Source organism: Danio rerio, chromosome 19, assembly GCF_052040795.2.
Source record: "Danio rerio strain M-AB ecotype USA chromosome 19, GRCz13ab, whole genome shotgun sequence".
Taxonomy (NCBI): Eukaryota; Metazoa; Chordata; class Actinopteri; order Cypriniformes; family Danionidae; genus Danio; species Danio rerio.
This window is the reverse complement of record NC_141039.2, coordinates 29,339,014-29,362,762: the sequence shown is the minus strand read 5'-3', so window position 1 is coordinate 29,362,762 and position 23,749 is coordinate 29,339,014. Positions and strand designations below refer to the sequence as shown.

Here is a 23,749-nt window from a genome sequence, read left to right as displayed (position 1 = left end):
GTTCAAATAATAGTCTGCCAGTCTGGGCCAGATGAAAAGTGCCCTGTAAAACCATCCCACAGATTAAGGGCAGCAATCCAATTCTTTCCAGCTTTGTTCCTTGCAAAAGAATCAAGATGCTCCATTCGCCGAATGAATATAATACAGTGACAGAATGACTACATACATCAAAGTGACAGTTCACTAGAAGAGGAGATCTGGAGACCACAGGCTTCCACTGGCTCATCCACCCTGCGCAGGGAGGAGGTCTGCACTATTTATCTGGGATATGAGCGCACCATCTGTCTTTCCGTCAGCCAATGAGCGCTTTAATTCCCACTCTATTCACCGGCGGTGTCTTCATGTAGTGTGCAGACTGCACAGACTACAGACTGCAGATGAGGGAGAGAGAGAGAGCAGCACTGCCCTGTGACGTCGCGAGGGACAGTAGAGAGAGCGCGAGGCAGGAGAGGGAGGCTCCGCGAGCCGTCGTCGTCCGTCGTCCGTCCGTGTGTAGCTGCCGTCTTGCTTTTTTTGCCGATATTACATCATATATCAATATAAATTCATCCCCGACATGTCTCCAAAGAGGATACTCTCATGAGCCGTTTAATTGCCATCGATATTTGGTATTTGTTTTTTACCTGCAAGTCTTTTAGACGACGGAATCATGGCAAGTACATCAGCGTCTGATATTGGTACGTTTTTCCGTTTGTAAACAGTAGTGTGTGATGCTTTACGTCTAACACAACTCGTAATCGCTTCTTTTCGCGTGTGCGCTTTGTCGTGTTTGTTGTCATTGGCTGTAATCGAGCAATACATTAACGCGAAGCACAAGTGTAAATCTTGGGTTTTCAATTACGGTTATTTTGTAATGTACAAAAATTCGACTGTTATTTAATTACCCGATTATCTAAAAAGCAATCGTGCAAGGTGACTCTCGCACATGTCGAATCGCGACGCACGCAATATTAATCGTACCAGAGCAATTTCACGCGCAGAAAGACAGCTGAAGTTTAATACGAAGCTGTGCTTAGTGAACGCCTAGCGCGAGCAATTAAACGACCGTATTTATTTACCTGTCGTACGCACACGTACACACACACACGCACACACGTTGGCTTTATCAAGCATCACTGAAGGACCATCTCTACTCGCACACCGTTCCCAAAAGAGCCTGCACGACGCAGTAAGTAATATAATTGTGTGCAATAATTGTTCTCGTCAGGGGTCTCATCTACCTTACAGTGGAACTGTTTAATTGAATGCGTGTCATTATTAGGATGTTTCTTTAGAGTTCTCCACACAGATGCTTAAGTCTAGAAATGTCAGTAGACGTTATTTAAATGGCCATAATTGACTGCAAGTTGACTTGAAGAGATTTGTGTACTGGAGTCTTAAGGTTTGAATGGTCGCTGTCCGTGGTGCTGAAACTGATGACAGCTGAGTTATAGCAGTGTTTCTCAATCCGGGTCCTGGAGCTTCACAGCACATTTTAGCAGCCTCTCTTATTTTAAACAATTGATTGAACTCCAAAATCTTAAATGAATACAATGTTTATAATAGTAATAATGAATAAGCCACCATTCTTACAGTGTACGTTAATCGTAACGCATGCGACTGACCCTAAATCAAACTTCAATATCTTAACTCTATATTAATGGTTATTTTATATTAATATATAAATATCAGGTATTTAACTATTAAAAATGAACAATAAATAGTTTACTATGAATTACTGTAGTTTTTTTAATTTAAATTGTTTGTTTTCTTATAATTAAAAAATACTTTCATGCAAATATATTTAATTATTTAAATTGAAGTAAAATATTGTAAATTATTTGTGGAATCCATCATATTTGTGTTTTTCTTATACGTTTTATGGAATTTAGGTGTTGTTTATGCTGTTGTAGTCATACAGTACATTACTCTGATTATGTTCTGGTATGACAGATTCAAATGTTGGCAGCTCTCCCAACATTAAATTGGTGTTGCGTTAATTTCATGGATTAAAAACATGCAATTTATACTTAAATTTATATATTTAAGATGCATTTTACAGCTCTTATTAATTTTTGCAAAATCACTGTGGATGTTAATTTACAGTGCATTAAATAACTTACAAATATTTAATTGTAATGTAGATAATTAGTATGTTAAAGCTAACTTTAAAATGAATAAATGCAGTGTAAGAATTTTTCAATGTTAGTTCAACGAATGTTAACATAATAAATCTTTTTTTTTTTTTAATTATACTACCTCAAAATGACTTGTGTAATGCTTGCAGCTTCCTGCGGGTGTTATTAAATGTTAGATTTAGGGTAAAATAGACTAGAAAGGCATTCAAATGTGTATTGCTGAGGGCCCTTCAGGGACAGGATTGGGAAACACACATAATTCAGAATTTCTTTTTGCAGGTTTCTAGAGAGCCTTAACACTGCAATGTCTTCCCTATTTTAATCAGTTTCTCTTTTCACTGATCACTTCATCTGTATAATGCTTTATGAAATGAATGTATCAAATAAACTTCATCTGGTCCTGCAAGACAGATGATGGTGTGAAGGTGGCGGTTGACTGGTTTTGATTGTTTTGTTCGTTTTGAATATTGATGTGAAACTGAATCTCTGTCATTGTGCTACAGTTGTTATATATCTGATTGAAACTCATGTGATGCATGAGTGTCAGTCTGTGTTTCATGCATAGTAAAGGGAGAATATGTGCTACTTTAAAGGGGCTACTTATCACTCGTGCTTGTGCACATGTAACAAACACTGACTGAACGTGATGCAATACCTAAATGTACTCAGCTTTTTGAATGGCTCTTTCAGCATTGTACAAACATTAATTTCATGTGTTATAGAATGGAAGAGAGGCTTTTGGGAGCATGTGTAAATGTCATATCTTTTTGAGCACACATGAATGGGCTTTCATACACAAACAAGGTCTTGTTTTTTGTGTTTTATTAAAAGCGAATAGGTCATATTAAATTATAACGTTTTAGACTAGCTGATTTAGACAACACGTGGCACATCTTTAATTTATGTGACATGAGTACGCTGTTTATTATAACAACTATGGTAATTATGAATTAATTACCAAACTCACAGCATAAAAATAGTTTTTATGTATTATTTTGCAGTCACACATTTTAGGTATTTATTTTATAATAATAGCAGTGGGCTATCATTTGATACAAGATGCAATAGATCCTAAACCAAACTGTAATATCTTAATGCTATTATAAAAGTTCATTAACATAACAATTGCTAAAGAAATATAAAGTACTTACATTTGTAGTAATACAGCTACAGCAAGGCTACCATATAATCGACGGAGGCTTATTGTGAATACGTACCTCTGTATACATTTCAGGAGAGCATCATGTATGCAGCCAGAGGTTCGTTAGGCTGCGTTTTTCCTTTAAATGAATGTTATGGGGTGGTAAGACGCAGCTGGCTGCTTCTGTTTTCGCACTACCAGCTGACTGATTATCTCTGTGTGGACGTTTTTTCCCCGCTGTTACCAGTTTGCCCCGTAGCTTACCGCCTATGTCGGCAGACTTGTGATGTAGAGAGGAGTTGACCGTAACAATGGGGTTCGAGTTTGGCAAAGAATGGTTCCAGAAAGGCTGTGCCAGATCATATGCATTCGCTTGACGTTGTAGTATAAATCAGCCTTAAGAGTCATTATGTTATAAATTACGTCAAGAACTTTCAAGAGTGTCTGTGCTCCCTGTCTCATGCCTTCAAAGACCACCACAGGTTGATTGCGTGTCGGCATTGTCTACTGAGGTGTAAGTCATTTATTAATAAATGCTGCTTTATTTGCACATCTTTTATGCATTATTCTAGTTTTGCACACAAATTCCATTTGCATTTTTGGATGGAAACATAGCTACTGTTGGTTGGGTTTAGGGAAGGGGTGGGTAGACAGATCGGTCAGTCCTTCAGTTAGTCGACAGTGACCTCTTGTGGATTTATGCGAGAACAACAGGAGCGAATGGCACTTGGGAGAGAAATTTGAGATCTAAAAAAGTGTACACAAATACACATACCTCCTGGGATGTATTTCTGTCACCGACTCGTTCCCAGTCATTCCCCTCGCTGGCCAGCAGAGGTCATCATCACCGGACTTCTAACACATTACGTCATCCTCATTGACTGATGTCACACACACACCTGCAGCACATCTCATAATCACCTGGCACACACATATATGCAGCACTCACACACGCTTCAGTGCGAAGTCTTGCTCTGCCCCGGCTAATACTACTGAGCGTTTCTCATCCTTGCCTGCTTTCCCGTTGAATACCTTGGACTGTTTCTCGACCTTGTTTTACCTGCCGCCTGCCTTAAACCCTAGCCTGAATACTGACTTTGATTCTCGCCGCCTGCCTCTGGCCCATGCCTGAATACTCACCTTGTGTTTGTCTGCCGCCAGCCCATCGACTTGAGACTACTGTGTTTGATGTGAGTTTGCACACGCATAACATCTGTGTGCTTATTGTTATTAAACTCTGTTCAATAAATATACTGCAAATGGATCCCTCTGTGTCAGACCCTTCGTTACAATCTCCAGAAATGTATATAGCAGTACATATTCAGAATAAGCCTGGGTTTCATATAATAGGGTTAAATTTAAAGAAGGACAATAGATGCTTTAATGTAAAATACTGTAGAATAGTATTTTACATAACCTAAATGCATCAACCTAATATTTTTTAATATTAAAGGATATTTTTGACTTGCTGTTTTAGACAACGTCTTTAGTTTAGATGACTAAATATTTTAGCAACATTTTCCGTGGGCAATGCTGAAATCACTGCCTATTTTCTACTATATTTTGCAACATTCATGTAATCTTGCCTTCAGTGTACTGAATGTTTGTAATATTCATTCTGGGGCTAATTAACACAACTATCAAGGTTTTAAAAAGGAGCATGACCACTATTTGCTTTGGCAACAGCTTTTTCTTGGAAGGCTGTTGACAGCCCTGAACTGTGTGTAGTGAGAAATTACACTATTTAAGGTATTACTTCTATTAAAGAAACACAACGTATAACAAGTGGGATATATTAAATATCTTTGCAGGTTTACATCCAAATTATTTGATGCAAAAGCAATTTTCACTCTGAAATACTTCATCAATTTCACCCAAAATGACAGCTTATATGCGTATTATCCTGTAAAAAGATGTTATCCAACAATGCTGTGAAATCACGAGACCTAATGACCTCATTGAGAGACAGTTTCTAGTACAATTAGAGATCCACCTCCAATTTTAGCATGTAGGTATTAGGCTGAAAGATCACTTATCAGGCTACATTATGCTTCAAATATACTAACTTTACAAGCACAGTTGCATCTCTGTAAAATCCGCCTTTGTACAGCACAGCTTATGTGAAGCCTTGAATATTCTTCTGGGTCACAGAGGTGCCGACTGAATTCTGTGCATTTTATTTAAGCCGCACTTTTGTGGCATTTAGCAATTATGCTGTGAAGGCTGCCTCTGTCAGTAAGTGGCAACTTTCAGGCACTATTCCATTTCGCCGAAGCCGTTTGTGCATGTCTGGCATATTGTTGTTATTTCCTAAGATGTTCTCCTTGACATTTTAAGTCATTTGATAGCTTTGTGACTGATGCACCTGTAATTTAAGCATAGGTTATTCAGCCTCGCTGCCACTGTGTTATGTGCCTGGTGTTGCTTTGAAGACTCGCATATCAAAAAATGCAAACTGTCAGATCTCCTTTATAACTGACACAAACTGTGAACTGACAATCAGCCTAGCGTGTGACTCACTTTTGCAGCTGCATTTGCAATTGCGATTTGGGTTAAAGTCTTAAATGACCAGCTATTTCATCCATGTAGGGATGCTGAAGCTTTGCATATATGTGCATGGGAGTGCTTATTTTCTTGTGTTTGTGTTTTGATGGTGTATTTTAATGGTAATATGAGGCATCTGCCACTTAAAGGAGGTATTTTTATTGCAGTTTATGCAGGTGTGGAGTGTCTGGAAGCGTAAATGGGGTTAATTGGCATTTCCGTTGTGTATTACTTATGTGTTCATCAGCAAAATAAAACCCCCCAGGGGTAGAGAGCGAGTTAACGAACTCTCTTAATTAGAGGAATGATGAATAATAAAGTTTTTATCATGTCCATGTGGAGCTGCTGATTGAATGCTATATTAATGCATCTAGATCAAGAGACATGAGGTGATAAATATATACAGTTAATGTTGGAGATATATAAATATGCAGCGCTCACTATAGATAGATAGATGGATCTAAACAGACATTGACTGATTAGTCTGATTGATCGGAATGCACACTGAATGCTTATGCGCTTCATTGAGCAATCGGTAAACAACAAGATGCAGCGCTGCATGTTAAACAATGTCATTGTTTGAAGTGTCCACAATATATTTGTCCAGTAGTCAAATGTTTTTTGTTTGGATTAACAGAGTTTGCCGGTAAGAGCATGACCTGCGGAAGCATGAACACAGTGTCTGCTATTAATTTGATCCTGAAAATAATGTTTGCTAACCGCTCTGTTTATTTTTTTTAAATAGGAATTGATTTTATTCATTGCCTGGATCATTTAAAAGTGTGCGTCAAATAGGGCCATGGAGCCAGCTGCTTAGAGCCGAGGGGTTCAAAGCAAGAGAGATTCAGAGCAACATTTAAAAAGGAAAGTCATTTTAGATTCAGAGGCTGAAGAGCAAGTTATTACGTTTTGATAGAAGTTTATGAAGCCAAACATTTTTTTTTTTTTGGAATAATGTGCACCGTTGAATCATGCACAGTAAGACTCAAGAATGTGCATTAAAAAGTAAATGGGATCCATTAGGATTTGTATTGATTTTAAAAGAGCATCGCTTCGCCAAACCCAATTTTGTGTTGCCCCAAATTTTGGAAGCATTCATGAATGAAATGCCACCAACACAACCATGACCTCTCAGATATTCACCCTTCTTCAGAGTGCAAACACTGAAGCCGCAGGGCTAGCATCTAGGTTAATTTGAGGTTAGCCAACATGGTTTTAGGAGGAAAACAGTAGCTTTTTGCTACTCTACACTTCTATACTGTGTTTTTGCTTGGTTGAAATTGTGCTTTCCATGCCCCACTTATGTCTGATCACAGGACAAAGGGTCTTATTGTTGCTTCTTATTTATGGTTGTTTGTAATATTGTGTTTCCGAATGATTCTGTTTGTGTTTTCATCCTAAATAAAATTTTAGTACTGTATATTACATTTTGTTTAAGCATTCCACAAACAAACAATTCCTCCCAATGAGTTGCAAAGTGTCCTTTAATAGTGGTGTTAGTGCTGCTTGGCATTCCAGAATGCTCCATCAGACCCATTAACACAATTCAAACTAAATTAGCATCCAGAGCAATAGACGATAATGCTGTTTATTAGAAGTGTTCTGCATTTTGTCTTCTGCTCCTTTGTTTGTGGATTCTGATTAGCTGTCATTGGTTTTATTGTCAGCAGCACACACAAAAAAAAAAAACAATTCTGAATGTGATTACAATATTATTATCTCATTTTGCCATTACTGTAATATTTATATGCTTAAAAATACTGTAAGATATACATGAAAATTGACAGCTGTGGTTACCATCATTTTACTATTAAAAAACATTAGAAACATTGAAAGATATGTTTATATTTTAGTGTTCTACATTGCGTTAACTTAATGGGCTCTATTTTAACGATCTAGGTGCAAAGTCTAAAGCTCATGGCATAAAAGCATTAGGGCATTATTTGCAGCATTATTTGCTATTTTAAGGACGGAAAAATAAGCTTTGCGCCACGCTGCATGGTCTAACAGGTTGTGCTTATTCTCCTAATGAGTTGTAGGTGTGTTTTGAGCATAACGTGCATTAAACCAATCAGAGTCTCATCTCTGACTCCCTTTAAGAGTCAGTTGTGTCACGCCATAGTGCATTTGCTGTTTACATGGCTAGTGTATTATACACTAGTGTATAAACAGTAGTCTCCTCCATTTGGCCTCTTTACTTTCTTTTTACTTTACTTTTACTCTTTAAATTACTCCTTTACTTTCGTGGATAAGAAAACAGTGTTGTACGCACTCCACCGAAGTCATCCATAGGCCCACATATTTCATTTAGTTTAAGAGATGTGATTCAAAACTATTTCTAAATTCAGTTCTCATTTCCACCAAACAAATTAATGAACAATAATAATGAAGTGTGGTCAAACAACTGAGTTATATCCAAACACACGTCCTGTTCTTATGCCTCATATGGTACAAAAACCGACAGGTGGACAAATCTAAGCTTGTTTTTTTTAAAACAAATATTAATTATACTAAAGTAAATTGTCATGAATGCACTGAAAAAGCCCCCGGGCATGGAGGTAGGGTTTTTTATATTTATGTAGAAAATATTAAGTTTTGAAACATTTTTGTGTATTAAGGAATACGTACACGTTTAAGGCAGGTAACTAATGCACTCTGCGCTGGAAGCGCCAACAATGCACCCTAAAACACCTCCTTTCTAGACCGGTACACCCAGGAGTCCACAAAGTGGTGCAACTTGATTTACTACTTAAACAACGTGGCACAAAACAGGAAAATTATGGTTGCGCTCATCTAAAAATAGCAACAAATCGCACCAAACACATCTTGCGCCTTATTAAGCCATGTGTATGATAGGGCCCACAGTGTTAAACATTATACTAATATTTTTAAATACTGAAATCTACATATTGTAAATTTGTTGCACAGACAAAACACAACTAAAAGCAAGTGGTTGTATCAAGTAATACAATAAACTTTACTTATCAACATAAAACTCTAATGTACAGAACTGATGAGTAAATCTGTAGTAGTGAAATATGCAGGGAATTCCAGGAAAATCTATTTAAAGTTATTTACCAAATGTATTAAGAAAACTTACTGTTAACCAAGTTACAAGTTACTTTATCATTTTTTAAAATATTAAAATCATTAAAAAAATATACTGTGTGGATTTACCTATTCTGGCAAAATTACAAGATTTGTTAATATTCAGAATGTGAATGGGCCTTTAGTCACTGAATTAGACACGTCCTTACTCAAGGATACCCTGGACAGTATAGATCAGACTCTTTTAAACTGCATGGTAGAAATCCCAGGCCCCATTTCAAACTGCATCTCTGGTCAGGGCCCTTGGGATTGTCCTAACCTTCACATTCTCCCCCTTCTTCTAAAACATGCCCTGAACCATTCAGACCTTTATATTCTGTGGCTTCTTGAGTCCAGCAAAAATGAAATAGCATGCCTTGACTGACAGGCATAAAGCACTTCAGAGTGTCTAAACAAAGATTCCAACCACACATTTTTGTAGAGGCTAAGGCTCTCTGAGTGATATTTCAGAACACCTAATTCACTGAGATCACTCAGACGATGACATTTCCTTGATATTCTGAAGAAATCACTTAGAACTGCTTAAAGCAAGTCATATTACAGGCATAAACGTCAGCGTAGGTATTACATCTAGTGACTCTACACTTATATGCAGATTTACATCATGAGTGATTGGCCATCTTCCGCAGCAGACTCCATGCTGTGCTGAGAGACAAGACAGATCGCTGGAAGAGGACACTTCATGAGGCCATCCACCCGGTGTGATTGCTGACTAAAGCCAGGTGAAGAAAGGCCGAAATAACTCCCCGGATCACGAGCCGCTTCGACTAACATGGCCATTACAGCGGCGCTTTAACAGTGAAGGAAGCCACGCTGATGGACAGGCTAATTAACTTGTTCCTCACCTATTTGGTTTGAGGTTTGTAACCATTGCAGAGAGGTGCGGTGAGCGTTCAAATTGCTGGAGGCTTGACAGATTGAACCGCGTTATGGGTTGCCGCATGCAGCCGGCAGGTTAAAGCGCTTCCTTGAGTGACATGCGAGGTCAGGACAATGAGCCCTGAGAGGATGAGGAACAGACAGTGCCTCGGCGAGTCCTACACCTTTGTACCTCCTCGCCCGCCCACTCTGACTCGCAGACATAGACTTGGATGCTTCATCTGGATGTGCTTTCTTCAGTTTGATTTCTTACTCTCGGATTGACTGCTACCTCCAGGTTTGTGTCTGTACGGACTGAAGCCCAACAGGGCTCCTCGACTCTGTTTATATCACTAGATGCGCTTTGAGCAAGCCCTACAGGAGAATGCAGTTGACGCAACCCATGCTGCTTTTGTTTTCCTGTTGTTCTGTGTGAGCTTTCACTCTCAGTGTGATGTTTGGAGACTTGACAGTGCCGATAAGGCTTTAAAGCATTCTCACTATCACTCCAGCGTTGAACCTGCCTGCCACAGGGGTGGAGGAGCAACTTAGAGTATCAGTGGTGTTTTGAAATCTGGAGGGTCAGCTTCCTAAGCCCGTTCTTATAGCCTTTCCCAGTGCTAATTTGTATTGCGAGCTTGGCTCGACTGGTGCACTCTATTGAGACACTAATATGATTCATATCAACGCTCTAATCCCATCCCTCATCTACCTCCGTCTCTATTTCCCCTTCCACTATCTCTCACTTCCCGATTCCATTCCCTGCTGCCTTCCTCTCCATGTCTTTCTCCAGACCTGGTGTCTGGGATTTGTAGATAGTGACTGCAAAAAATACTCTTTGAGAAATCTATTTCAATATAGCATATTGATTTTTTTTCCTAAGATGGACAGCGTGTGCACATGAAAGCTGTGCACCGTCTGTATGTTTGATCAAGCTTTTCTGTCAAAGACAAGCAAAGCCTATACTCAAGCTTGTGGATTTTTGGTTTCACCACAGGGGGAAGAATTATTTTCTGGTTTTGAACTGAAAAAACATCCAAATGTGTTATAAACAGCAAAGTAAGCACTCTATGATATTAAATTCAAAAAATCAATGGCAAGGAACAGCTTTAGTGGCAGAATTGATTGGAGTCTATCAACTGTATTCAGTGCTTGGACACAGTTTAAAGCGATGGAGCCGTTTCTGGTGCACAGGTCAGAGAAAGCCATTTCAGCTCAATTTTGGCCATGCTCTGAGAGTGGGAAAGAGGATGTTGTTAGGGAACTGTCCATCAATGCTGAACCTTTACTCTAGCAGTGTTCTAATAAGTGCCACAGTAAGAGCACTTTGTCACATCAGGACTTGATCAAACGCGCAGTTCCTCTGTAGTCTGCTGGAGCTCTTGCAGTAGAGGAATGTTTTCAACTTTTGACTGAAGGACCCACTTTTTAGTAGCGATATCCCGATTATTATTATAATTTTTTTTAACTTCGAGTCTGTCACAGACATTTCAATTTGAGTAACTACCAATACCAAAACCCGATCCGATATTTCTATAATACATAAAAAAGAATAAAGCAGAGCAAAGAAACTTTTATTTTATTCAATTCACTATATTTTAACATTCAACAACTTTGGTAGGCGACGCAGTGGTGCAGCAGGTTTTGCTGTCGCCTCACAGCAAGAAGGTCGCTGGTTCGAACCTCGGCTCAGCTCAGTTGGCGTTTCTGTGTGGAGTTTGCATGTTCTCCCTGTGTTCGCGTGGGTTTCCTTCGGGTGCTCCGGTTTCCCCCACAGTCCAAAGATATGTGGTACAGGTGAATTGGGTTGGCTAAATTGTCTGTAGTGTATGAGTGTGTGTATGAATGAGTGTGTGGATGTGTCCCAAAGATGGGTTGCGGCTGGAAGGGCATCCGCTGCGTAAAAACATGCTGGATATGTTGGCGGTTTATTCCGCTGTGGTGACCCTGGATTAATAAAGGGACTAAGCTGACAAGAAAATGAATAAATTAAGGAACAACTCTGGTAACAAATAGAGTACTTCTGTGAGGTAGCTTGAACAATCAAGTAAAAAAATACATAAATTCTTGACTTTTGGACTTAAGTACAACTGTAAATATAGAGAAAATCTAATATAAAAACAGAGAGCACCTCCACTTAAAACACTGGCAGGCAATACCAAGTTTACATATCTCACAGTTTGCGGTGGCAATGTTGTCGTCATCAACTTTATAAAACCTCCAGACCGCAGACATACTCGCGCTTTCCGCTTTAAGCTGCTTCCGTGTTGTACTTTGCCGGCCTTTAACCAATATCGTCTTTACAACAAAGTGAAGTGATGCTGCACGCTTTGCTGTTTCTGTGTGAAGTCAAGAAAGAGGTCTAACTCTGTGTCACCACATAACTACAGATGTGATACATATATATTTGAGTCCTGATCAGGAGAAAACATCCAATTCCGATCGAATCTGAAATTGCGTGATCGGGCCCAATTTCTGATCATGTGATCGGATTTATACAACCCATACTTTTTGGTTAGTTTGCACCACAGGAACTGATAAGGATTTTAGTTTGACCTTTCTGTGAGAGGGCTAAATGAACTGCTACATCAGAGAAGGGTCTAAACCAGCACAATAGGAAGTATAAGTTATATACAGTGTGTGCGTTGATTGGCTGAATGCGAGTGTTCAAGAGTAGCTAGCTACAAGCCATAGATATATACACTAGATTTCCGATACGGACCCTGAGTGTGCGTCCATACCACCGCCACATTTGTACAGTGCTCCCTGGACAAATGTTATTCAACTGAACTTAGTCAAGACTAAAGCCAATCTGAAGATGCTAGATTTTAGTGCTGTGTACAGGTGTAGTAATGAGCAAACAAACAAAACAAAGCATAAAGGCATCAAATTTCATAGGTAGGATTTCATCTATATATATATATATATATATATATATATATATATATATATATATATATATATATATATATATATTTTTTTTTTTTTTTTCATTTATATATATATACATATATATATATATATATTTTATTATTATTATTATTATTATTATTTTTTATGAATTTGTATGTTTCAAACCTTTGTGCTAAACAAGTAGCGATATTGATGTAATAGATTCTCTAACTCCACTGACCATAAGGCAAGGTAGCACTAAATTGCACTAAATTCTAGGCTTATGCTAGAGATTATTGAATAGAATCAGCAAACTATGTAAATGAAATATGACAGCAAGACACTGCGGTGCCAGAAACTTGTATTATTGTCAGCTAATTGAAGTAACGGCCAGTTGTTAAAGTAACTTATAAGAGTGCCTGACAACAGTGCCTGCGCCTCAATGTGCATACTGTCCACCCTAAATTAAGGTGGATCTGCACACTGAGACGCAGGGATATCGATGGTTCACATAGGTCGTCCATAACGGAGATTTATTCACAAACGAATCGCTCCTTCCATTAGCATTAATAGTGAAAGCAGGAGAGGGGGTGTGTTTCAGGACGCAAATTAGATCAAATTTAACAGGGAGAAAGGATAATACATACAAAGGATAATACATACAAATACATTTTCCCGTGCGGTCACTTTTCCATTGATATTTGCATACTGACCACTAAGAAAACTCCCGATCATAGATACAGTATATGTATATATGTGTATATATATCGTCACTCTGGATGGCTAGTCCTCCACTGCATCTTGGTCCCACATTCATTTCAAAGGAGCGCTACCCTGTACTAAAATGCCAGCTCTATTGACACATTCCTTTCAATAGACAACAACACCGTAGGCGACATCTAATGTAAATATCTCTTGCTTGTAATGCATTTACCTGTCGCTTTTGTCTGCGGCATAATGTTCTTTTTTTTTAAGCCTCAATGATATGTAGCGATGCAAGCTGTAGGAGAATCCGTCTCTCAGCCCTCCTTTCTGCTCTTTTATTTGCACAACTTATATGTCTACAATCCATCTGACACACAACAAAAGCACATCAGCAATCACTGCATCCTCCACCCTCAAGTTGTTGATGTTGCTGAATGCCATGCTCAAACAACGTCTTGTATGATGGCTTATGTAACTTTAGAGTTCCTGCTTCTCACGGTGCAAATGCAACCAGGAAAATGGCCTTAGAGGGGATTTTTGGGAGGGATCACCTTTGTGATTAGTTCCTATATCCGAATACCTTTCAGGGGCATTACAGCTGGGGGGATAGGATAAATGGGGAGCAGTGTTGGCCCATAGAGTCGCTACAAGGAGTGACGCTACTAGCTTAACTAATTTCTCAGTAACGTGGCGGTAGCGTTGGGACTTTCTAAATCAAATAGCTTTTCAGTAACAAAGCTGTTTTAGTTGTCAAGTAATGCAGTAGCGTCCACACAAGCTACATTTACCAATCGCGCATCAATACGTGATGGCACTGACATTCACGGAGCTGTGAGGATGCTGTCTAACCAATGAAAGTAAATCCATAAGATGGCGAGTGACGATTTCTTCTTCTTCATGTTTTACAGTGTTCGAAAACAAAGTTTTTGGTGTGTTACTGCCACCTCTGGTTTGCGACATCACCAATTGAAACTTGATTGATGGAAAGATGACTGAGGTAGAGGAGTTATTTTTGAAGCAGGATTCCTCATGACCATACCTCAAGAAGTACATGTTAGGATGCAATAACTTAATTTCTGATGCTGTGCTCAAAAAACTTTTTTATTTTAGTACAGCACTTTTTTGTTTAGTACAGCATATTATTTACAGTAAATAACTGAACTGAAGGGTGAGGCAGTGGCTCAGTAGGTAGTGCTGTCGCCTTACAGCAAGAAGGCTGCTGGGTCGCTGGTTCGAACCTCGGCTCAGTTGGCGTTTCTGCGTGGAGTTTGCATGTTCTCCCTGCCTTCGCGTGGGTTTCCTCCGGGTGCTTCGGTTTCCCCAACATTCCAAATATATAACATATAATTGATTTGGATTCAAGTTGCTTTGATTTAAAAATTTAAATTGTAAAAATAGCTTAGATGTAGCTAAGCTACTTTTGCCATGTAGCTTTTAGCTTAGCTTGCTGCATTTGCCAGGGGGTAGCTTTTAGTGTAGTTAAGCTACATTCAAGTAGAGTAGCTAATAGCTTAGCTCACTACATTTTTCAAGTAGCTTGCCCAACACTGATGGGGAGCATGTAGGATCCAGAAACTTGAAGACTAAGCAAGGCTTTTCCACATGCCCAGGAAGGGGATTTTTACCAAATGTGAACCCAAAACCTTTTTAACCCACCACCATTGTAGTACTACATTTTGAGTGAGCATCAAGGTGTTACAAGGTTTAAGTGGCAATTCTCACTACTAACTAAAGGCTTAATACCAGTTTATTAGCAGTGTTGGGGGAACTTTTGAAAGTAGTGCATTACAATATTGAGTTACTCCCAAAAAACTTTTTTGAGTTCAACAGAACTTGCAGGTGTTTTTTCACCTTTTGTACAGAGAACCTCTGCATTTAACAACCACCTATATAACCTACACCTTCATTTTCCTTTTAAAATGTAGGATAAAATTATATTTTGAGAACTTTCTGAACCCAGTACTATACGTAACTGTACATGCTGTAAATACAGATTAATGAAAGCATGTAATGTATTTGCTACTTTTGAATGTTTTGCGTTAAAAGTTAGGTAAATTCACTGTCCATTTAGATAAAGATTGCAATAAAGCCTAAGAGTATTAACATGAAATAATTTCTTAAGGCAAAAACAGATTTTAAACCTTTAAAATGTTTAATAACAAAATGAACGGTAAGACAATAAAAAATCCCCTTATCAAAAGAAATCTTTGAGCTTTATACATTAAATAAATTGATTAACGTGGCCCTAACAACAAATGTGTAAATTACAAAAAACAAAAAAACAAATCTTACTATATTACAAAACATAGTTGCTTCTATATTGTCGTGAGACAGTAGCTGCAGCTCCTCAACAATAAAAACAATAACACTTTTTTTTTTAATTTAGTCAAATTAATTGTTTTACCTGGAGAACGTGAACTGATTTCAATCATAGCTGAAGGTGAGGTGCGGGTGTAGTTCTTCACATCCCCCTTTTTTTTTTTCGATGTCGTGTTTCACGCAGTTGTCAAGAGTTTTACGTACACATAATCTACACTTAACAACAATCTACTTCTTTTCTTCGATGACTTCAAAATAACAAGAATCCATTGCAAAATTGTAAGTTTCCGGCCTGCCATTGTTTCTGTTTGTGACTGTCTGTAGTGATGACAGATGATTCAGGAATGAGTCGTTTGTTTTAACCAGAATTGGTAAGTGAGCCGGTTGAACCAGTTCATTAAATTGAACAAGTCATTGAATTGAGTTGTCGTGAAACGGTTTCCATCTTCAGTAAGTGCTAACATAACTCACCGGAAATCCCCTCTGACTCAAAATAAACCTATATCAATTAGTAGGTTCAGTTAGTAGAACAGAACACTGACATTATGTAATATTATTACGTATCGCATGTTACTTATAACACCTTACCCCCAACACTGTTTATTAGTGCTTATAAAGTACATATTCTGCACGATCTTATTCTACATACCTAAACCCACTTAATACATATGGCATAGCATCTAAATTAATAACTATTAATAAACAGCTAATTAGTACTTTATTGAGGCAAAATTCACAGTTAAAAGGTTATTAATAGCGAGCATTTTATACCTTCAAATAAAAAGTGACCAATTTTTGTATTCAGATATTAGTAAGTTAATTAATTAATTAATCAATCAATTAATTAAAACTCCCAATATCAATCATATATATTTTTTATAATTATTAGATTATTTTAATCCATTTATGTATTTGTTTGTTTCTTTGTTATTAATTAGTATTTATTAATTAATCCTAAAATGTTTGATGATCTGTGATGGAATAAAAATTAAGATTAATTTATAAATAATTCATGCATTATTATAAGTTGCCATGGTTTTCTGGTTGGTTGTTAGATTGTTTCTTGTGTAGGCTGTCAGGACACTTTTTAGGTATTGCTAGCATGTACTGGTTGGTTTTCAAGACTTTGTCATGTTGCAATGCAGTGGTTAAAGTGCTCTGTGTGGTTGCTAAGATGTTGCTATTGTGTTCTGGCTAGATTTCAGTGCATTGTCATGTGGCTGCGCAGCTGCTAAGTTGTCCATTGTGGTTGCTAGGATGTTGCTAGTGTGTTCTGGGAGGTTTCATTAGTATGCCTAGCCTGTGAGACACATACTGTGGTGATGTAGTCTCTTATCAGGCCCTTACACAGGGCCGCAAGCGTTTGTTCAGCATTATTCCTTTAAAATGGCTGATAATGGGCTTCGCTGTGTGTTTTGTAAAACTACGGTATGATTAATGGCCAGCTGTTGCATTGGACGTTGACTCTGTGGCCAGGTTTTTTCCCAACATTATGCTAACATTATGGTTTTGAAGCTTTAGATGTGGGCGCGTTTTGCAAAGATAATGGTGTTTGTGTCCTAAGCCAGATTTGCACAAGAGAGAAGGAGAGAGAGAGAGAGAGCAGGAGAGCGAGCTGGCAATCGACTGTAAACCCAAGACCAGATGGAGATAAGAAAGCAGCAGGAGTGAGAGAGAGAGAGAGGGGGGTGGGGGGGTTGGGGGTGGTCAGCTTACGTTCAATAGTAAAGGGTAGTAAAACCTGAAATCACCCAATTTTGTACATTGTAAAAATGGTCATGATTTTAATGATGTAAGCTAATTTGATGATAGTAAACCTGTTAATGGGTTACGGTTTCTTATTATATACCACAAATGACTGCAATAAATTAAACATATGTTTCATGTAATTATACAAAAAAAATTGTGTTTATTTTACAGTTTTTGCAAGTGAAAAATAATTTCATTATCTATTTTTTTTGTGAGTAGCATGACACTTCTAATTGAAATTACTGTTGCAATATGTTTTTTCATCAGTTATGTATCAAATAATTGTTCACACACCTTCAGGTGATCAATACTGCATGTGGACAGGATAACAACCGAAAGTAGGTCAAAAATGGCAAGAACTAAACATTACAATTACGTCAGTCACTATCAGTCAGAAAAATTTTAAAACATTTCGGTCATTCAACCCTCATCAGTCATAGAAAACATTCAGTACCACCCAATCATATATATGAGCAATATCACACGAGTAGCAGTGCGATATGACTATATCGGCACTGGTGGGAGTCGTGCGTCGGCCGAGTGTCTTAGTGTCCCATCAGTGACGATATACAGCCATACCGTACTGCTATGAGTGTGATATTGCGTTTATACAACAGATGACAAAACAGGTGATTTTGCTGACATTTTAAGATTTTAGGGCTGAACAACATGAAATGCCATCAGTCTACAGAGATTTCCCAGTATTTCTCTGATACAATTGGGATATCACTGTAATTAACCCTGAAAAAGCTAAAGCAGCACAATTACTATTACTGTTTACTGTTGTGTTTGTGACAAGGAAAAACGCTAAACACATGCGGGCACTTCCTCTTACTTTCTTTTTACTGAACTAGTCTGCAGTAAGGAAATCAGGAGACTCATTAGAAACAAACAGATGGCCAACTAAAAAGTAACTTATACAAAGAGTGGCCAACATAAAATACATGCATCCCTGATATGCGAGTCCCATCTCACACTCAACACACCACAATTACTATGGTATAAATACAGCACAACAACATATAAAAGAGAGTGATCGACTTAGAATACCGGTTTTATAATGATTTGATCAGCTGTCATTTGTAGTTTTTCTCCTCCAATGACTTATTATGCGCTCTTTGTCGCCATCTTGTGGATGAACAACGTCAACCGTCTATGCTCAGTATGACAGGCTGATGGATGCCGACACACTACAGTTCTGAAATCATTATGCACTATCCTTATAATTAAACTGCATAGTTGCAATCTAAACAACTACATTCTCATCTAAAAAGTCTCAAAAGTACATTATATAGTCCAACACCTGCAATATTTGTCAAACTGTAGTCAGTTTATTGATCTGCTGTCACTATGTGGGTGGAGTAATACAGAAGGGTGAAGAGGCTGTACGAGTTCTGATATTGCAGAATATTGCAAGGCTATCAGCCAATCAGATTCGAGAACCAGACAGAACTGTTGTATAAATGAATATATCCATTGTATAAATGGATATATATATATATATATATATATATATATATATATATATATATATATATATATAAATCAAAGTTTTATACACTTGTGTAAAAATGCTGTAAAATGAAGATGCTTTCAAAAATTAAAAATTTTATTTATCAATTAACTGATATTAACCAAAGCAAATCAACATTTGGTGTGACCACACTTTGCATTTGAAACACCTGCCCATAGTTTTCCAGGTAGCTTTGCAGGTAGGTTGTTTGAAGCATGTTCGAGATGTTGCCAAAGTTATTCTGGATTTAGTTTGTCTCAGTTTGTTCTGTTTCTTCATTTCATTGCAGACAGACTGGATGATGATCAGATCCGATCCCTGTTTGGAGCACTGACTGCTGTCAGACTCCTGCAGACCCTGTAGAATTACAATTAATGACATAAATACTGTTTGGAAAAATTGATACTTCAAACTGACATGCTAAAGAATAGAAATAAGTAATAGAAATAACTGACTTTAAATCTTTCCTTTGTGAAAATACTAGTGGGCTAAGAGTTTTGCAGATTAAATATAATGAAAATGAACTTGTGTGGTGCTGTAGAGTGTTGATATCCTCTATGTGTGTTTTTTTATTGTTTGACTTGTTTTTCTCCATTTCTGAAAAATCATATAAATTATGCCACTGACTTTGATGGATGACAGTTTGTCTGTGCTTGACTTTGGAAAGATGTTTTTAAATTTGATTGATTGTATATGCCTGATGAAGGTTCTGTCACTGAAACCTTGTTAATACTGTAAAAACATTTTGATACTTTCTGCAAGTACTGATAGTGTGCGTGTGATTCTAATGTTTATTTCTTGCAGATTTTGACCTACTTTTGGTTGTTATCCTACACCACCTACAGTATTGATCACCTGCATGTGTAAGAACATAATTATTGGACACATAACAGATAAGAAAAAAACATTGAAACGATAAAAGAATTTAATTTGTAATGTCATTCAGCTAGTATAACTGTATTTTTCTTTAAATTATGTGATGTTGTGTTTGATTTTACTTTAATTACTTATCAGATATGTACATTAAGGTTTAATTTTACATCGAATGTTGTTGAATTATTGTTCATTGCAATGTTTTAATGTCATGAGTATTACCTTGATGGTATTGGTTTACTATTTATTTATTAATATTTATTTGTAATACTTGTGGAAAAGCTAACTGTGTCAAACATTTTGTAGTTTCAGTGTAATATAAAGGTACCAAATATATCTTCATATTCCAAAATATATATCAAAAGTGCTTTTTGTAGTTTTTATTTTATTTTTAAACTTTACTAAAGCATAAAAATACCATAATATGTTAGCAGAGATTTACATACCTGATTTACACACCGCATTTCGGCTCTAAAAACAACAACACTACACTACAGCCAGTTATTTCAGTTTGAAATGTGCGCTCTGTGACAAAATTTCTATTTTTTATTTCATTAATTTTTGGTTTGTGTGATTTCACCCTCTGCAAATTTACCCAATTGTATTTTAAAAACCTTTCTTGCCAGTTGCTGGAAAAAAACAAAAACATGTGAGGTTTTGAAGCAGTGGCTTCTTTCTCATTTAATTTAGCATGTTGGATTGTTTTTTTAACAAGCATAATGAGTTTATTGGGCTGCACGGTGGCGCAGTGGGTAGCATGATCGCCTCATGGCAAGAAGGTCGCTGGTTTGAGCCTCAGCTGTGTCAGTTGGCATTTTTGTGTGGGGTTTGCATGTTCTCCCCGTGTTTGCGTAGGTTTCCTTCGGGTGCTCTGGTTTCCCCCACAAGTCCAAAGATATGCGGTACAGGTGAATTGGGTAAGCTAAAATTGTCCATAGTGCTTGTGTGTCAATAAGTTTGTATTAATTTTTCCCAGTAATGATTTGCAGCTGGACGGGCATCTGCTGCGTAAAACATATGCTGGATCAGTTGGTGGTTCATTCCGCTGTGGCGACCCCAGATTAATAAAGGGACTAAGCCGAAAAGAAAATGAATTAATTAATTTATTTATTTACGCTGGTTAATTTTTACAGATATAACGAATTGTTGATACCTTTGTTTTAAATAATATTTCTGGGTTAGCTCGCATGCTGATGACAATGAGGACGAGGTAGTGTGTTAATTAGAGTGTTTTGTAAGATTACCACTAAACAGCCATCCATCTCAAAAGCTTTTTGACCAACAGCATAAACAAAAAAGAAACAAAAGATAGTTGTGCTCTTTCCACTGTTGTAAGTCTAGCAACCAGGGACTTTATTACCCTGTCCATTCGCTGCCAGTATTTCATCATACACTTTTAAAATGATTCCTGTGAATGAAATCTGTAAAACAAAATGTAATTAATTTTATTTTTTGTAAATGTCACAGAATGTTTTTATATATAGTGTAGGACCTGGCTAGGTCAGTTGGCATTTCTGTGTGGAGTTTGCATGTTCTCCCAGTGTTTCAGTGGTTTTCCTCCAGGTGCTCCGGTTTCACCCACAAGTCCATAAACATGCGCTATAGGTGAATTGGGTAAGCTAAATTGTCTGTAGTGTATGTGTGTATGTTCTGGTCCTTCAGGTTGGGGTTTGGGCTAACAACATTCATTCAATGATTTTCTGTCAGGAAGCGGATGCCCTTAGGAAGCGGATGCGCGTTGTGGCTAAATATCAAGTTCGATGTATACCGCCATGGGTTTAAGTAAATAAGTGTAGGACCTACAGCATGGAAACTTGTGCCCTACATGAAATAAAAATAAAAAAGTTAATTTTATATTCATTTAATTAGTAGTTTTTTTTATTTTATTTTAAGTTTACATCCTACATTTCTAAATTTTTCTCTCAGAACTGCAATTTTGTAAACGTTTTTTCATATTTACATCTTGTAATTCTGAGAATAAAGTCAGAATTGTGAGATAAAATCACAAATGCAAAAAATAAACTTGAAATTGTGGGGAAATAAAATCAAAACTGTGAGATTCAAACTCACAATTTTGAGAAACAAGTTTATAAAAAAATTGTCAAGTAATTATGCAATAATAAATTTATGTAAAATTTTTTGAATGTACTTTTTGATATTGTTGGAAAATTGTGGGAAATTTGGTCAAAACAGTGAGATAAAAATGTCTGTTTTAGCTATTAAACATATACTAATGCTTATATTTATTTATTCTGTGGTAGAAACATAAGTATCTGCAAATGACTTGAAAAAGAAAATAACCAGGGGTTAAATAAAATAATTCTTATATAATTATACTGGACATGTTAAAAGTGTTTTTAAAATCCGCATGAACTGTAAGTTGTGACTGTTTTTCTTTTTTTTTCTGCTTAGTCCCTTTATTAATCTCGGGTCACCACAGCGGAATGAACCGACAACTTATCCACACTCGTGACTCGCGGACACAATATCTTAACATCCCCATAAGCAGCTACACTTCTCTTCACATTCAAAAAGTACCTTCACCTTCACAAATTCATTCATTCTTTCATTTTCTTGTCGGCTTAGTCCTTTAATTAATTTGGGGTCGCCACAGCGGAATGAACCGCCAACTTATCCAGCGTGTTTTTACGCAGCAGAAGCCCTTCCAGCCACAACCCATCTCTAGGAAACATCCACAAACACACACTACAGACAATTTAGCATACCCAATTCACCTGTACCACGTCTTTAGGAAAACCGGAGCACCCGGAGGAAACCCACGCGAATGCAGGTGAATTTGCAAACTCCACACAGAAACACCTACTGATCCGAGGTTTGCACCAGCAACCCAGCGACCTTCTTGCTGTGAGACGACAGCTCTACCCACAGCGCCACTGCATTGCCAAATTACAGAAATTTAAAATGTAATTTGATACATTACTGTGTTCCCCAAAAATGTAATTAGAATACAGACGCATTACACCCAACTCTGCAAATGATCATTCAGAAGTCATTCTAATTATGCTTAATAAGTGAGTAGTTAGAAAGAGTTCATATTTAATAGTCATATTTTTGTTCAAATCATGCCAGTTTTTCCTTTGGATGAATAAACAGAATCAATATATATATATATATATATATAAAACACTAAAAGTCAATAGAAAGTCCCCACAGGGGAAATGCGGGAAATAACTGGCATGCCCGGTCAAGCTTAGACAAACGGGACACCTTTAACACTGCTGACTAAAGCTTTTTGCACTATATTTCCACAGCCTTTCGCCTACATATTGACCAACCTTAAAGCTAGCGGATATAGATTGTGGCAGCAAGCTCATATTTTAGGGAATTCATAGTCTGAATGAAGTTGCTGTTTAATTGTTTCAGTAGTTGGCCGGGAATGACTGTGGGTGTGATGGAGCAGCTGAGGGTAAGAAAAGGAGGAAGTGACTGAGCCAATAAATACAGCACTGAACAAATCAGCCGCTGAGCTAATGGGAAGATTTATTAGCCTGGTTTAAGTGTTAAACACCGCACTGCAAATAAAAGCTGTGCAGCTATTTTCAGTCTTCCGACACAACAGACCCAACTACAAATTCTTATTCGTTAAATCATTTAGATGAAAAACAGATTCCATCGACGGAAGTTATCACTCATATTGATGTTTATAGATGTGAAGGTAATAATGCACGTCTGTGGCATTCTAAGCAGTCATATTTTGTGTTGAAAACTGATTCAAGAAAATGACTACACACATTGTACATTTAATGGAAGTCATGCTTTCTTATATCACCTTAAATAAAATATATAAGTTTTTTTTCATTAGATTTTCATGAAATGGTTATTAAATTGTAATTTAGTCATGTCTATTTTCAGTTCAAAGTTGTCATCACATTTAAACTTTGCATAGTTTTTTTTTTATTAGTTTTAGCT

General features: G+C 37.3%; 1 protein-coding gene across 8 annotated transcripts in view; it reads left to right on the top strand.

Annotated features, from left to right (window-relative positions):
* Positions 1–424: 424 nt before the first annotated feature.
* Positions 425–23,749, top strand: part of gabbr1b (gamma-aminobutyric acid (GABA) B receptor, 1b) — a 227,460-nt gene continuing 204,135 nt past the window's right edge. For all 8 annotated transcript variants that reach the window (XR_015516832.1, XR_015516831.1, XM_087295827.1 and 5 more), the window contains exon 1: positions 425–1,168. The gene's annotated coding sequence lies outside the window, so the exon portion shown is untranslated. The remainder of the gene's footprint in view (positions 1,169–23,749) is intronic.